Source organism: Parasteatoda tepidariorum, chromosome 10 (assembly GCF_982258835.1).
Source record: "Parasteatoda tepidariorum strain Cologne lab strain chromosome 10, Ptep-v5.0, whole genome shotgun sequence".
Classification (NCBI taxonomy): Eukaryota; Metazoa; Arthropoda; class Arachnida; order Araneae; family Theridiidae; genus Parasteatoda; species Parasteatoda tepidariorum.
In genome coordinates, this window is record NC_141764.1 from 43029298 (window position 1) to 43044784 (window position 15487).

Sequence of the window (15487 nt, forward strand, 5' to 3'; positions counted from 1 at the left end):
AAAATGTTCCCGTTACCGATCGTAATAATAAAATATATGCCCGTAAAGCTGTCTAGGCAGCATGGATTCTAACCATAAAATAAAGTTATGCAGGTAAAAGTTATCTTCAGTCCGAACCTTGACGTTGCTGGACACTCCAGCGAATTCTTTCTTCATTTTCTTCATTCAAGGCGGATTGTGAAACGAGGTTAAAAAAAGCAAAGTGCTGCCATCTGTCGAAGAGTGAGAGAGTTGCGCTTGCGTTTTCCGTTGTCACCAATGTAGAGGGTCTGCAAACGAGATTGTTCATAAGCGCCAGATATGCTCAAACCTCGGACCTTTCTGTTCGTAGCCTAATGATGCAACTCACTTGGAAAAGGGCGTATATTCCAAAATTGAGGTAAGACACTTATTCGAATAACAATATAAATTAATCTTCAACTCGACTTACTAACCGTCAACTCTACTCATTTCCAAGTTCCTTGAAATTACATGCACTCTGGGATCGAGCACTTGCTTCCCAATGAAGTGATTTGATTTGAATCCCTACGATGCAATGCAAATGTGCGAGTATGCGTTAAAATAGTTTCCGCCTAAGAAAGTTAAAGAATTCATATATTGGCTATTAATTGGTTAAATTAAATGCCAAGCTTATTTTTCTTAGCCATACGCCTCCAAAATAGTTGGCGAAAGTGAAAGAGTAAGAAATAATAATGAATTATAGGGAATGTGAGAGATAATAAGGAATCCGAAACACTGGCAATCATATAACGGTATTCAAACTCTATGCCAATGTGTAGAGATGTAGAGAGAATCTCGGAATATAGATTTTATTCTGTACTCAATTCAAGGTGGTAGTATTAAAAGTTTACCGATTATCTTAATGATTTTTATTAACTGAGACAAGGATTAAATAAGATAATAATTTAGTTTTTAAATGCTAGGAAATATATTATGCATGTTTTATGCATGACAGATATAATTTTTTTTCTAAAAAAGTAAAGGCTTTTACGATTCCTATAATTTTAAATATCACGGTTTAAAAAACAACTGTATAACTTTAAACTTAGAATCCATCACAATAGTGAAGAAAATAAAGATTTATTTGCCAAAAACAAAAGCTTTCATGAATATGTTTTGTACGTGTCAAATTACTTAATAATGCCTTTGTATTAAAATGCGAGCCTTTATCTAAAAAAATAATCTAAATTAAAGCAGGCATATACATCTAAGACTTTGTATTTGTTGGTTAGTTTAAAGAATATTTGTTTTATTTTTAGTAAAAAGGATAAAAAAAAGTTCTTGTTAGATAACTTCTTAGTAGTTGTAGTTCGGGAAAATATCTTTAGATGTTTAGTACCCGGGGGCTTAAAGGGGAGAGTAAAATTTTTATTTTTCATAAGATTTCAGCTTTCTTTTCCTTTTAATTTTAAAAGATATTTTACGTTTCAAATCCAGAGAGGATTTTCAGTATTCTTGGAAGAAAAAGAAAAATTAACAAATTTTAATTAATATTTCCATAAATAGCAGATATTATAGCTTTAATTCTCTTTAAAATTAAATTGCGAAAAAATATTGTAGATTGCAGAAAAATAAATTTCTTTTGAAAAAGATAAAGCTTTGTTTTTAATAATTTCGGTTAAAAGTTATCAATTAATGCTTAACTTATAATTGAAAATTATTATTCTCGGTTATTTTGCTACGTATTAATTAAAGTATGTTCAACCTAATTTCGATCATTTTTATAAAAACCGTAAATTGTTTTGTTTAAAGATAAGATAGAGAAAAATTTAAAAAAATAACATACTTAATTTATTAACAGATGTGCTTCTCAAGATTTTACGTATACTAGGAAAATGGGTAAATAACAATTTATTTAATTGTTATTTTACTTATTCAAACAAAACAGTCAAATTACCATATATAAGAGGATATTCAGACTTTAAACTGGGAGAAAAACTGTTTATTAATTGTTTTTACTTAATATGGTTAAACAACCCGAATTTTATCTAGCTAATGAAGCCACTTAGTTTCTTGCGAATGCTTACATGTTATAGTCGAGAAAGATAATTTGTCAATCTCTTGACTAACAGAACAGAGTTCGAGTCCCAGCGTTGAAACCACACTCTTTCCTCCATTATCCTCAACATAATGTTCTGCACTCCCTAATTTGTGACCCTGGAATATTAGAATACTGCTTAAAACCAAGCAGTATTCTAACAGTTCACGGTTACAAATTAGTGCTGAAAACAAAACTGTATAATACTAAACGTTCAGTATTTCCAATTTCTTACGAAAAGGGAAACAACCTAATAAACGAATTAAACCATATTCCACAGTTCATATGATAAGGCACATCTCTAACTGTTACCTAACAATAAGCTTAACTCAATGTTCAGTTAAATTTCTTTTTATGATTTTGAAACCAAGCTAGTTGTAAATAGTTATAGTACTAGTTTTTAATCATACTAGTTCCAAGCGACTTCAAAATCATAAAAGTAAAAACTGTTATTTTCTTACGGTAAACTTTACGGTTAATTGGATGGACAGACTGCTGCAGTTTATTTTACAGTAATTTTAAAATGAAATTCTAACTTTGTATATTTTGATTTCATTGATTATTACGTTATTATTTTATCTAAATAAAGGCTAAGGTGAGAAAAAAATATTTTGTTAAGAAAAAAAATGGCAATATCCAAAGGTAAAATTTAAAGTTTAACCCAACGAAAAAAAAAATATTGCATATTTTTCAAAAATTTATAGCATTTCAACAAGTTGCTGTTATTTTTCGTGAAAACTTCGTATACGTCATATCTTTAACAATATTTGTTTCATGTAAATGTATAAACTCTTTTTTAAAGCTCTGTTTTCATCGATTATATTTAAGAATTTTAATTGTAATTTAATTGCATTTAAAAAAAGTTCTTGTTATCTTACTTATTATTAGCTGTATTCGACGAAAATTATTTCATATGTTCAGTATCAAAATAAGCCCGTATATTCAGCTCAAAGTGGAATAAAAATTTTGTTTTTCATTAGCCTTTAATTTCTTTTTCTCTTAATTTTAAAAGATAATTTCATTTCATATCTAACGGGCATTTTCGGAACTTTTAGTTTAGAAAGTAAACAAATGTTAATTAAAATTTCTAAAAGTAAAAGATATTAGATCTTTAATTCCTTTTAATTTAGATTTTGAAGCGTGTTTCAGCAAGAAGGAATTTTTTGAAAAAGGCAAAGTTTTATTTTTAAGAAATTTAACTTAAAGTCAAAAATTAAAATTTAACTTATAATTAAACATTACAATATTTGTATCTTAAGTTTTATATTGACTAAATTACAAATTAAAACTATTAAGGGCATTTCAAGAAAAATATTAATTATTTTGTATGAAGATAAAATTAAGTATAACTGTATAACAGACTCTCAATTTATTAAATATTAATAAAAATAATAAGAAAAACTTCATTTTATCTTAAGGAAGTATAGATTTTTATAATCAAGTTGATTTGTAATTGCTTATAATATTTCTTTCACACAACTAAGGAGGTTTCTTTGCATAAGTATAACTTCCACGACAAATGATTGAAAACTCTGAGTGTAAAATTTGTTGCTAACTCAAAAACTATGAAATTATATACATATATTGAAACTGTGTATGTTGATATGACGCCCGCTGGCTGAGTGGTAGCGCTTCAGGCTCCCGTACCACAGGTCCTGGGCTCGATCCTCAGGCCGGGCAAGGTTGATTCAGCCTTTCATCCCTTCAGTGGTTCGATAAATGAGTACCAAGCATGCTTGCGAACTAAACACTGGGGATTCCGCGTTCGGCTGTCCACCTGACCGAAACATCTGCTCCTGCACCCCAGAGCCCATGGTCAAGAAAACTGAGATGGGCACAGTAGACCTTGGCCCTCTATGGGCTGTCGTGCTACTGAGTTTCGTTTAGTAGTATAGTTATATGTTGATATAATAATATATTGATATAATATATATTGATTATATATATTGATTATATATATTGAATATATTATTTAAAATACTCACGGAAGATACATTGCTGTGTCATAAATTGTAATATCTACTCAATAACTTTGTTAGGTTGCACTCATGTTAAAATATGGAACGATACCATTTCCTAGCGTAGGGTTAAAAGCTGATTTGATGAGTCACAAGCTCACAGATTCAAACTAATTTTAACGCAGTTTTCTGCAATCATTATGTGAAGCATTGTATATACAATCATTGTATGTAGCATTGTATATACAATCATTGCATGAAGTATTGCATATACCATCATTGAAGCATAGTATATACAATCATTGAATGAAGCATTGTATGTACAATCATTGTATGAAGCATTATATATACAATCATTGTATGTAGCATTGTATATACAATCATTGTATGAAGTATTGCATATACCATCATTGAAGCATAGTATATACAATCATTGTATGAAGCATTGTATATACAATCATTGTATGAAGATTTTATGATTTTCATTTAAAGAATTTGCATTTAAAGAATTTAAATGAAGATAATGTTTTTAATTGATTTAATTTGACTCAAGGGATTGAGCATCCGACTTTCAATCAGGTTAATTTTTTTCCGACTCAGACTGACCGCACAGCTGGAGTAAAATATAATCAGTGGTAGACGAATCAGGGATTAGTAAAATTTCCCATACCATCGTGCTAACTGTGGAAGGTTTCCGTAGTTATACTCTCCATGTAAAGAAAATGCTGGTTAGTTACATCAAAAATTCATCCACGAAGGATAGTTTATCCTAATACTTTATTCATTAGTTCCCTTGTCTTTTGGGTTGGGTTTAAAATTAGAAGGCTATTGAGTTGATCTTATAATTTTCGTTAACTCAGAATTGAGTGTGCTTTTAAACGCAAGTTATAAAAAAATAAAGTAAATTTAATTAAACCAGTTATAAAGGTTAAAAGTTGTTTTCTAAATGGGTATATCAAGAAGCAAGTCCCAGCAAGTTGAATGTACTTTGTTGAATATCGTGTTGTCTAGTAAAAATGTAAAAAAAAAATGTATTTTACTTTTGATCATTATTTTTATTTTTCATCAGTCTTTCGCTTATGTAACAATTAAAATCTCATAATTTAAAGTTAATATAAATGATTTCCCTTGAAACATGAACATCTTTCAAATTATAATGACATATAATATAAGGAATAAATGGCAGTTTACGATCAAAAGCTATCTTTAAACAGTATTTTATTCAACAGTAAACAAGTAATTTATACTTTAACAAAAGAATGGTAATTCTTCAGAATAGAATATCACAATAAATAGAAATCTATAATTTATTGCCAAAATGTTTTCATAGAACTATTATTCAAGGGGCAAATTTTAAAATATTTTTTGAGAAGTGTTTCTCGACTTGTCATAAACTGTATAATGATACCAGAACATTTATTTATCGCCTCGACAAGTTATAGTACCTTTTAAGAAGAAGATGCTCTTCCACATTTATATTTATCTTTGTCTGTGGACATATCAAAGAAATTCTATCTGATTTATAGTTTTAGAAAAGCAGAAGAAATGGTCATTTTCTCTATAAACGGACCCTTATTGTGTTCCCACATCACCATCATCCTTCAATAATGATGGACGATGTTTTGAAACTATTATCGGAGATTCAACCTAAGCAAATACTTTTATTCCCATATTTGCCTCGGCCTTTCCTTCTAGTCAGAAACAAGAGAACAAAAACACACACATCCCCTTTTTTATTGTTGCTTTATGTGCCAAAACTTTATCGAAGTGTTTTTAGGGCTAGTTTGTTGCTTAGGTCATTCAAGAAGAAAAAAGTAATGCCTCCCCGTTCTCGACTGATAGTTACGCTTTCTCCCCCAAAAAAGAATGAAAATCGAATAAAATAGAACTTTTTTACACAAAGGAATGGTAACGAGGAAGGAAACCACGGAACAGAACAAAAAATGGAATAAAAAAGCTATCTTGGAACGTGGCACATTCCATCAGAGGGTCAGTTGAGCGTATAGATATCCTAGAATAGAAGCTTTTCTCGTTTGTTTGCCTGCTCTGCTGATGGCAGAATGGAAAAGAAGATCTGAAAGGCTTCCATCGGCCAATTCTCGGCCAGTTGATCTCAATGAGGTGAATGAGGTTATCTTAGAACAGCCAGCTGAGGTCCACTGACTGTAAAGGGAACAACGGTAAGGTCTATCTAATAGAAGTCGTAGGCGTGAAGAGAATTGGCATTGACTGGAACATAAAAATAGATATTTTTTTTATTTGCATGAAAGAAGGATGATTTGGTTTGTCTTTATAGAATTAAGAGTAATCTCCACCAATGAGTCCTTAAATCTCTTTCTTCTTCAGACGCTTTCCAAGAAAGGATCAATGATAATGGTACCTAATGTGCCCATGTCTATGAAGATATTAATAGAAATGAGTATCTTTTATTATTCTTTTAACCAACATTTTTTGCGAAATAGAACAAAATTGGGGTTCACAAAAACATATTTAGATTGATTTTTTTATTGATTAGCGTATAACTTCTACACTTCGATGTTGTTTTTACAGTATGCAAACATTGTTTTTAATAAATAGCAATACTACATAATAAATTTGCCAACATGTGACCCTCTGATTAGCATATGTAATCGAATATATAGATATTTTTACAATTTTTATAACGAAGTAAACTTACTTTAAAGTACGCACTCAATAATATTAAAATTGTTATTTAGATCTCTCGGTTACAGTTACGACAGAGTTTCGGAATCAAAATACGGTTTTTTTAGATCTTTTTTGTATTATATAAAGTATGTAATGGGAATAAAATAACTGTGCTTCCTATTCTTTTAAATTGTCGTCAAAACATATACAGTAAATGGATTCATTGGAAATTTATAATCCACTATTTTCCATCTCTGTCTGGCGCTACTATTTCAATGCTTAAAAGTCATTCCAACTGCATTTTAAATTTCCCATGAATATCAAAAATATGTTCTTTTTCTGTAGAGTTTAATAATTATATAGTTAGTTTTAACGACATTTTTTAGATCTTACAATAGTTATTTTATTACCTTCCTGTTAATGAATGAAATTTATTGGTTGATATCTTCATGCTACAGGCAACATTTATAGATAATTATTACCAACCTTTTGCAAGTTTTGTTTTCCTTCAAACTTTTCTTCTTCGCATCATTTCTATTAGAATTTGAAATTTAAAATAATATAAAAGTTAAATTTCGTTATTATTTTTCTCCAAAATTGCATGAAATAGATGCAAATAAAATTTTAAAACTCAGCGAATACTCATATTTAGTGTCTTTATTTTTGAGCTCTAACATTACAATAGTTACTTTTTTACCATCCTGTTAAATAATGGAATTTATTGGTTTAATATATAAACGCTATATTCAACATTTATAGTCTATTATTACCAAACTTTTGCAAAATTTCTGTAAGTATTTTGTTTTAAAGTTTTCTTACATCACGTCATTTCTATGAGAACTTAATATAAAACAATATGAAAAATTTAAATTTCATTATTTTATTATTTTTTTTTTTGCAAAATTGTACGAAACACGTCAATTTGAACAAACTTGAACAAATTTGAAAACTCAGCAAGTACTCTTATTTAATGCCTTTTTTTTCGATTTAATGACGCGTAAAATGTGTTTCAAAAGGACATCGGATCTTTTAACAATTATTTAATGCATGAAATAAATGAAAAGGATTGAGAATAATTGCGAAGCAAAGAAATGAAGAAAAAAAATAATTGGCAAATTTTTTGCCACATTTACTACTTTTTTAGCTTTATCTAGAAAATTACTTTTGAAATAAATCGAGTATAGTTGTCATGGTAAATGTATTCAAAATATTTAATATATTAACTCTCCTCAAACATTTATGTAAGTTCAAAAATAGAAAACTCCAACAGCTTATAAGTATTAAATTTTTAAAAGCTTCAGCCTTTGGCTATTGCACTGCATCGATATTGGAGTTTTTAGGACTTCCTTTCGAACTTTTTATGTTATTTTCTATTTTTCTTCTCTTGTTGTTATTCAGGAAAATATGAAACGTGTTCGTAAAGAAAATAAAATAAAAAAGCTAACGCCGCAAGGCAGGGTAGCGTTCGAACTTCGAGGGAGAAGAAGCTTTTGTTGGGCCGTTCGAACTTTCTCACCTAACCTTTTTAGGACCAAGAAGGAAAAATATCTTAGCAAAAAAGGTCGTTAAGCAAAAATGCAGTTTTTTAAAAACTTAAAGGGCATTTTTTTCGATTAAAGTATGGGAAAACATGAATATGCTTCTGAATTGTAAAATGTTTAGGGAAATATTCGATTTCAATTTTATTATGCTATAAAATTAATTTGATATCAATGGTTTTACTCTATAAAAGAACGTTCTTTGTGATTATAAGGGAGAGGGATGTTGCAGACATTTCCTGCAAATTTGCAGTAATTATTTTTAACAGTAATTTGAATGATTACCTGCAGTTCGACTTACATCTTCTGAAACAACAAACCTGTTTAGTTTCCCTATGATACTTTTTCTAAGGAAAAATTTGTTTTTATCATCACTAGGTACATGAACAAGCTAAGGGGACAATGGGAAAAACATTAAACTGTTTATCTAAAGCTGAAAGAAAAAGTAATATCAATCTAAGCCTTATTGGTGAAAACATATTGATATATTTTACTTAATTTCATTATACTAGTGCATTTCAAAATGCTATAAATATCAGTATACTAATTTCAATATACAGATCATTAAATTTGTAACCCATTATTCAAATTGATTTATTTGAAAGAGTAGAACCAATTTCAAGTCCAATAAATTTTAATATCCATGGTTTTAAGTTGATGAGGAAATGTTCCTAATGAACAACACACGGAGTGCATGGCTTAGCGATATTTTATATACTGGAGCAATGGATACAACTCCCCAAAGGGAAGACGATACTTTTCACTGATATTCTGCTTTAGTTTAATGCATGGCAAACGTTTGTCTTGGATTCATTTATATTAAATTTCGATATTTTAAGAAATTTGATAAAAATCACTTTTAATTTTGGTTAAAATCTTTAAAGAGTGAAATAGTTTAAAGAATTCGTGCTAAAAATATTTAACCTTATATTGCAACCGTTTGTAGAAGAGGTATATTATTATAAGAAAACATTTTGATTTAAAAAATAAATTAAATCAAATGTAATACATATGTAACTGATTCATATATGTTCCATTGCAAATTGAATTGGATTAATTTGAATACCTCCACGCTAGCTTCTCCAAGACATATGATTGCTTAAGCCCAGTATACTGGTAAATTGACAGTACAAAGAGCAAAAGTCGGTAGGTATCAAAATAGGTAAAAAAAATAAAAAATAAAATAAATCACTACGAGAAAATAAAATATGTCACTAAGAGAGTAAAGATAAAATTCAAAAGCTTATTTTTGAACCTTGAAAACCTTCTTTTACAAATTTCTGTTAAAGTACTCGAAGTTTGATTGTGCAACTGCCCATGAAAGTGCATATCAATGTTATATGATATCACACAAGAGAATTTTGACTTATTACTAAATTTGTTAATCAAGATGGCCACTCTAACTTCCTCTCCCCTTTATCATTCTTTATTTTTTACTGAAAACGCTCTGCTTTGTTTTCTTTTCATTGAAAAGATCTGTGACAAATTTATGGTCTTAAGATATTTAAATATTAACATTCATTGGAAATTTGTGAATTTGAGTTTGAGAAAGTAATGGAACATTGTACAGAAAGGTTTGTGGTATAGAGTTACACAATATTTCCGTTTTACAAGCATTACATTTTAATGTTCATTTTTATTATAAAGTACCATAATAACCTTAAAATTCAGTATTTTCGTATAAACTATTATTTTTTTGAAAGAACTATCTTATCATCATTTACTGTACATAAACGGAGAAAAAAACCACAATTATAAAATAAAACATTTTAATGATTATTTTTTATTACCCAGACATTTATCCTCGTAGCTTTCTATTGTTGCTTTCCTAATAAACTTGTAAATAATTAGAAAATTAATTTTTTCTAAGTTGGTTCGTACAGTATTTTCAGGCCCCAAAAAATTGAGCAGGTCAAGATGAATCTTTCTACTCTAACGAATTGAAATTGATGCAAAATGTTTCTATTAAATAATTATACATTTTTGGTTTCTATTCTAGCTACAAATTAAAAGTTCGTTCACGTTTTTATTATTGAGCGAAGTTTAATAGTCATTTTAAGGAAACATTTATCTTTAAATTATTTCCATTCAATCATTATTTATATCTTTCATAGCGCAGATTCTAAAAATAAGTAAAATAATTTAAAATTTAACAAATTTAAAAATTTAAACTTGAAGGCTCATGACATTTTAAAACTTTTCTTTATTTTTTAAAAAAAAAATCTTTCAGAACAAAAATTATCATTGCCCTCCACAATTGCGTCACGAAACTTAATTTCTCTTGGAATTACCAAAACTGGATAAAAGTTACGCTCGCATGAAGCATTTATGATCAAAATCAATGAGTTGCAATAAAGTCTTCAAAAACGCTAAGTTTTACAAAAGAATAAAAACACTTATTTTTTTTTTTACAGTTTTTGATCTTTTTGCATTTATTCTTATATTTTTTCCTCTAAGTGCCTCCTCCTATTAATACTTCCTCACAAGTCTTTCTGTCATTTTCCTTACTATGTTTTTCTTTTTTCTTCTTGTCAGCGCAAGGACATGAACCCTTATACCCCAGCATGGTGTGTCTTCACTGAGTAGTCATTTTTTTGTGAAAAATGCACAAAAACCGTTTTCCCTCCTTGATCTTTATTTGTGATAAAATTGTAGGGACCTATTTTTTATTAACTATTTTAATTTTAAAAAAAATATTTTAATAATACATAAATATCATACACTAAAGATAATTTAATTACCGTAGCCCAGCTAAAAATAAACTGCAGTTAATCTACAGAAAAACTGCAGTTTGAAGACTGTGGTGATTTGGCCCATAGCACTGCAGTTTTTTTGAAGTCAAAACACTGCAAAATTACTGCAGTTTGTAAACTGCAGTAATTTTGCAGTTGTACCAACTTCAAAATTTTTACTTTTAATATACAAATGGTGGTGCCATCTATCGTGACTGATAGAAAATACTATAGTTTTTGTTAAAAAAAAATTCATTTTGAAAAAAAATATTTTCGATTGAATTTTTTTTTTTAATATTGGACTATTCTAAATTTAATTATCTATACATGAAGCATAATACGAATGAAAGTTTCCGTTGTGAATCTGTCGACACAAGGTATCTTGGGAATCGAACTCGCTTCCTGTCAGGTGTGAGATTAACCGATTAGCCCTCTCGGCTATACCCCGGTATCAAGGAGGTACCAAAGAATTAAATAGTTTCATGAGCTGGGTCTTGTTGGCAAGGAAAAAGTTTTTATTTGTTAAATCAAATAAGGGGAAAACACAGTTAATAAATTTTCTCATGGTTAACTGTTTGAATATCATCATTTTATGGTCATTTAATTGTTTTTATTGTATACGGTAAAATAACAATTAAATGATTAGTTAAGAGTGTTTTTTATGAAAAATTCCTAGCAATGTAGATTTAAGTTTTTTTCCCCTAAGTTTTGTTATTTTTCTTTTAAGTTTAATTTTTAAAAGTAAGGAGCTCTAAACGAATTTTTAAAGTAAGCAGTTTTATAAGTATTATGCTCATTTAGATTTAATTGAAAATACTATGAGTTATTTTTTTTTTCAAACAAAATTACTTTTTTAATTTGTAAAACTTTATTTCCAAGCAATAAAAAAAAGTATATTGTTTTAAATTGCCTAAATTTATTTAAGACAAATTTCTGAAGCAGAGTGAAACTAATAAATGTTTGAAGGAGAGGTTTGAAGCTAAAAAATCTGGATTAATTATCCCTTTTCAAATTCAATTTTGTAAACTCTTTTGATATCAAATTGTTTAAAATCCAAACTAAATATTTGTTTCGATTAGAAAAAATAAGTATAATTTTTGTTCCGCAATAATCCTAGCTTAGTATGAATTCGAATAAAAAAATTAACTAATTAACATTAACTGCTTGCCTTCACTTTAATATTACTTTTACCATAAACTTTGCGCAAACATAGTTTTCTTAAGTCAAAAAGAAATATATAATAAAAATTAATAAAAATAAAATTAGTAATAAATTTACTAAAATACAGAAATATTTAAATACCTTTATATTTAATTACTTTAGGCTTATTTTAAATCAATTAAATTGTGTCAAAATCTTACTTAAAAGTTTTTGACGCTTCTGAATTATAAATAATCAAGTATATATTTTATGAATTTTACCTTTTATGAACATACATAGTGTACGTTATTTCCGTTATCAACATATATGTTTAGAATATTTATCTAATTATGAGAAATTAATTTATAATGAAAAAAAAGACATAAACATTATAAAAAGTTGATATACCAACCAAGAAAACAAAATTGAAAACATCAAACTCTTTCTATTTTACAACAATACAAAGTAACTGCAGTTTTTCTGCAGATTCATCAAAAAGTATACTTCTGAAACAATGACTGCATTATTACTTCAAATTTACTGCAGAATAACCACGGATTTAAAGTTTAAATTTTTTCGAAATTTATGATTTTAAAGTGACCTCACTTAAACTGCAGTAATTTTGCAGACTATAGCTCAAAGTTTTTTTGAAATAAATTACTGAGAAATTACTTCACATTAGCTGCAAAATGACTGCAGTGTTTTTGCAGTTAAGATTGCACTACAGAAAATCTGCAGTTAACTCCAGAAAAACTACAAAATTACTTCAGTTCTGCAGAAAAACTGCAGTTTATTTTTAGCTGGGAGAGCCCATAAATATAATGAGTCATAGCCGTAAAATTCACAATTAGAAGCCCATAAAATATGGAAATCCTTATTAAAATACTTCCAGTTCAATTATTATCTCCGCTCTTCATGATTGCGCTCCTTTACTTTATATAATCAGAAACTCAGTTTCACTAATTTTTTATTAACTATTTTAAATAAAAATTTATTTAATAATACTTAAATATCCTACACTAAAAATAATTACCATAGAGCCCATAAATATAATGAGCCATTGCCTTAAAATTTAAAATCAGAAGCCCATAAAATATGGAAATCCTTATTAAAATACTTCCAGTACAATTATTATCTCCGCTCTTCATGATTGCGCTCCTTAACTTTATATAATCAGAAACTCAGTTTCTCTAGAAGTTGGCTCTGTCAGAACTTCCATAACAGCGCAAGAGTTAGCTCTAATTAAACCATCCCCGCTCTAGTGGGTTGAAGTTGACAATATATAATTCAAATCCAAAAGCCTCACTCGAGGGAGCCCCAAATTTTCACACCGCGGACCAATCAGATACGTGGATTGCGGTGACGTCATTGTCCACAATCTCCTAAACTGTCATCGGCGAAACAATTAAATATAAGACGGACCCATTAACATGATGAATGAAGTGTCACTTGAGGGTGCAGACTAAAATTGTTCTAGGCCGATCCCCACGCCTACTTATCCACTCTGTTATTCTAATGAGCTGCGTGAATATAAGCTACCGTTGATAGATAGCTACTTACTCCATTCTAAGCTAATATACTTAACGTAAATAAAAGCTTCGGGTAAAGGTAAATCTCTTGAGAGAAGCTTTCGAGGAGTTCTTACTCGCAGCTTTGAGAGTTCTTCTAACCCACATTTCCTGCAAAGGCGTTATTAAGATTTCCAAGCATTTTTAAGCGTGCAGTTTCAAAGTAGGGAATAATCTATCATTTTTAGGTTTTCTGAAATGAATAAGGTTGATTTATTTCGAAATTTTAAAGTTAGACATTTCCTATTGCTTATGATATGGACTAAAAAGGTTGTTCTTAGCATTGCACAAAGTTGATTATTTAGAGAGATTGTTTTCTTCCAAAATTCCATTGAATATGATAAGAATAAAAGAGAAACGGAGAGATACAGTAAACAAATTTTCGCATGAATACAACGGAATCGGTCATATTATACGTTAAAAAGTGTCCCTTTTTTGCCAAAAAAAATCTTTAATGTAAGCACTAAATAAGAAAATATTTAAGGAATAATGAACAAGTAAACAAAACAAAACTTATGAATAATTGGTTTATATACAGTAATCAATGAACGAATAATCGTACTTTTTTAATAAAAATTTCAACTACAATATTTTTTTGCAGGTTTTAATTTTTTCTTAGTTAGTGTTATTTTCTATGAATACTTATTTCATAATCATTCATAATTTTTTAGACTGTAATATGTTTAGTGTTTAACATAGATCAGCATTTTTGTTTTGGAGGGAAAAATAAACTGCGTTATTTAATACAGGTTATTTTTTTCGATTTTAAATTTGGTTGGTGTTTATATGTTTTTTAAATAATTTCTAAATTTTACTTTTTAGCGAATTCCTTGAAAAATTTTCCCTGTGGTAATTTTAAAAAATAAGTAAAAAAATATTTTTTTAACGCAACGAAATCATTTTTAGTCATAAAAATTAAGTAAATAAACAAAAAAAAATCTGGTTTTGTACGCATGCTTTTGAAAACAGCATTGAATAAATATGAAGTATTTATTTTAAATTTTGCTTTTTTCTTACTCCTAATGTATTTCTTAGATATGGTAAAATTATTTGTATCATATAAAAAGAAAATATTTGCAAATATCCTTTTAGATAAAATTTCAGTTTGCTGAAAATTTAGTAATGCTAATTAAAATCTTATATCTAACGCTTAAAATATCCAAAATTTTAAGTATGCAGTTTAAGGAGGTAAGACATAACTTTTGATCATACCCTTCATTAATAAAAAAATGTGATTTTTTTAATATTTTAATTTTGCATGAGCATTAATTTGTAATTTAAACTTGCTACATGAACGATTCTATTCCGTTGTACAAGTAAGATTTCAACAGAGGATTCAAAAACCTCACTAGTCAATAGAGAGACTTACAATGCTAAGAATTTTAAATGAACTTTAAAGTTTTAGAGATATGAAATTATAAAAAAAAAATTCAGGATAGAATTAGCATACCCAGGCATATAAAACTTTATTATCACTGTAATAAATCACTGTTAATAAATTTCGAATTTAAATTTAATATCTTATAAATATAAGGTAGGACAATAACAACAACAATTGCTCTTTTTTAATAAATAAAATAATAACCAAAAAATAATTTTAATTTATATTATAAAGCTGAAAATATATCTTATAAACTGAATGTACCTTATAAATTAAATATGCATTTTAAAATAATCATACCTTATAAAATGAATATGTCTTTTAAACTGAATATATCTTTTAAATTGAATATGTCTTTTAAACTGAATATGCCTTATAAATTGAGCATGTTTTGAATAAGCCTCATTTTGAAACTCAATATATTAAACTGACCAATAAGTAAAAGTGAAATATATAAGCAACAAGATTAACGTAGAAATAAATAAT

At 28.2% G+C, this 15487-nt stretch overlaps 1 protein-coding gene across 1 annotated transcript in view; it reads right to left on the reverse strand.

Annotated features, from left to right (window-relative positions):
• Positions 1-15487, reverse strand: part of LOC122271584 (cell adhesion molecule Dscam1) — a 445844-nt gene that overhangs the window by 166278 nt on the left and 264079 nt on the right. The gene's annotated exons all lie outside the window — the stretch shown is intronic.